Source organism: Lathyrus oleraceus, chromosome 6 (assembly GCF_024323335.1).
Source record: "Lathyrus oleraceus cultivar Zhongwan6 chromosome 6, CAAS_Psat_ZW6_1.0, whole genome shotgun sequence".
Taxonomy (NCBI): domain Eukaryota; kingdom Viridiplantae; phylum Streptophyta; class Magnoliopsida; order Fabales; family Fabaceae; genus Lathyrus; species Lathyrus oleraceus.
Genome location: NC_066584.1, coordinates 96,802,045 through 96,805,208, shown reverse-complemented (window position 1 = coordinate 96,805,208; position 3,164 = coordinate 96,802,045).

Below are 3,164 nucleotides of genomic sequence, written 5' to 3'. Positions count from 1 at the left end.
ATAATTCCAAAAATCCTCAAATAATTCACACCTAAACAGGACATATTCAAGGTATAGCATGTCAATTTTCATCTCAATTGGACAAAAGGAACTAGGTCAATGAAAATCAAGAAATACAGACACAATTATTCAAGCCAATTCATAGCATCAACACATGCATTCACTTCAAAAATTCATAAATCAATGAAATCAATTAAGAAATGAATGGGACCAAAACAGGGATGTCCTACAATGTGTCTACAACCAGCATACCAAATTTCACATTCATCCAAAACCATATGAGAATTTCACACAAGATATACAAACATGTGTCACATAAGGTTGCACAATGAACCAACAGAGAAGAAAAATATCAATCAAATTGAAAATGCCATGAAAAAATCCAGAAAAATTCACATAACATCTTGACATACCAATGATCATTCATGCAAAATTTCACTCCATTTCAACAATCATAGGCCAGGCAAAAATATTCATGAAGTTAACCTAGCTAGGTGTGACACAAATTGTCACACCTAAGTTCAAAAAATCATATCTCACTCCACAGATATCCAAAAATCACAAACTTTATATGTAAATCACCATCAACATGTCCAGAATGAGCTCAAAAAATTTCAGGAATTTCTTTTAATGTATGAGCATTTCACATTGAAAATGGCAAAACATGTAAAAAATACACACAAGTCAAAGTTCTATAGTCCAAGTCAACAATTCACCATGCACAACTTGTAAAATCATGCTCATAAAAAACTAGGGAAAAATTGGGAACTAACAAAAAAATCCTCATAATTTTCTGATTAGCCAATATTTTTATGAATTTTCTAAGATTAAAATGAATTATGTAAATAATTATTTAGGTGTTATTATTAATTAAATGAATTAATGGCAATATGGTAATTAAGCGTGCAGGATGTCAAAACGCAGCGCTTCAGTTTTTCGCTGGCACGGCGTGATTGGTTGGCTTTGGCGCTAAACAGCTTTCAAACTTGGCAAGGCAACATAATGGATCAAACGACAAAATTTCCAGAAAACTTCATCATCATCTTCATCGTGTTTCCAGAAATCACATGAACATGAAGAACACTGAATCTCCACAAAAATCAACATGCGTATAGTCATTGGAAAGGTCTCAAGGTGTAGAGTCCAAATATATACATGATTCATCCTAATTCTCACTATATCTCCTGAATCGAACGAATTAAGTTTTAACATCCAAACTAAAATTCACAATATCTCAATCTACGGTTCATCATTTCAAGAACTAATTACATCATGATAATCTATGTCAAACACACTATAAAACGCATATAACAATTAAAGCAATGGTGAATTTCGAATTCTAACCTTGATTTGAAGTCAGTGATGAAATTCGATGTTACAAGGCGTGTGGATCCAAAACAGATGAAGAATGATGATAGGTGAGTTGACTGGAGGTGTTATGTTCGATTGAATTTGCTTCTAGTGGAAGAAATCTTCAAAAGCCATTGATGCACACTCCTTCAACAGTCACGATTCATGAGGATTTGGATGTTGATCTTCCAAAACAGTTGAAGAAGAAGATCCAAGGGAGAGGCAGCAAAAAGAATTTTCGGATTTGATGGAGAATTGGAAGAGATTTGTGGATTTTTGTTCTTGAATGTTCTTGAGTTTTCTTGAGAATTGGAGGGAAAATTTTTGCAATTTCTGGTGAATTGTGATTATAATCAGAAGTTTGTTATGATTAGGAATTTATACTCATGCTTAATCAGCTCTTAATCATGATTTAACCAAAGTGCAAGGTAATTAGCAAAAGTGTCACTTTCAAAGCAAGGGCAAAATGGTCTTTTCATATGAGCTCTGTGACAGCTCATTGACAGCTCACACACTCTCAAAATGACATGTGTGAGCTGTTGCAACTTGTCCCATGGCCATTGGATGTATATTTTGGAATTTCACTATGCCATGGTAAATTGTACAATTTCAAGTGCATTTCAAAAGTGACTTAACCAAATAATGAACCTCATTCATGTTATGACAGTTCAAACCATTTTCAAATTGCATTTGTGAGGTGTTGCAAAAATCCCCATGCCAAAATTCTCATTATTTCTCAACTTGGACCATTTTGCCCTTGGATTTTTCACTGTACACTTGAAAATTGACTTTTTGTATTGACCATTTTTGATTAAATCCAATTATGCACCATGAAAGTACATGTCAAATGGAGTTTGCACATAAAAAGATCATTCAATTTGGACATTCCATGTGGAAGTTATGCCCCTCTGATTATGGGTCATTTTTGAAATTGAATGGACCATAACTTGCCAACCATACATGGGATTTTCAAGTTCTTGGACTTTTTGGAAAGGTGAGAACAAGATCTACAACTTTCATGTTGAACAAATTTTCATTTGAAGCTTCCTTGGACATGTAATTTTGAGGTCAAAAACTTTCCATTTTAGGAAACTTCCATTACAAGTCACTTTCTATTTTTGGCAATTTCTTGTCTGACTTGATTTTCTCCATTCTTGAGCTTTGAAATGTCAAATAACACTTGTTTCAACATGAATGAAGTGTATCCAACTCTCTCCCACCTCCAAATCCATTAAATCAAGCACAGTTGACCACAGTTGACTTTTCAACTGATAGATGAATCTGGCCATGCACTGATCAATTTGAGCCCCAATCCCCTGATGAAATGGCTCAAGGATGAACCCCTAGCCTCAATAAGCTCCATATAATCACATGATGATCCTCATATCCATCATAGACCCCACCTCCTAGCCATGCCCTGATTGGCCCAATGCAACTGATTAGGGTTGACCAGTGGTCAAAACCCTAATCTCAAGGAATACTTCAACACTTGATGATGACAAACCATGATGATGATGATGAATCATTTAAATCAAGATGAAGACCAATCTCCTTTGAGAATCATGAAACCCTAATTTGGACCTCCACATCCTCAGATGATTAATGACCAGTCCAATGAAACCCTAGCTTGCACCATGACCTCTTCATCTTCTGATCAAGACTTGTGAGGATGACTTGCACAATGTAACCACATGATATGCAATATGCAATGCCTAATGACCTAAAAAAATGATATGTAATATGTTATGCTAGTCCCAAGAGAGGATGGCAAATTTTGAGGTGTTACAGCTGCCCCTATTCAATCCACTGTTAAC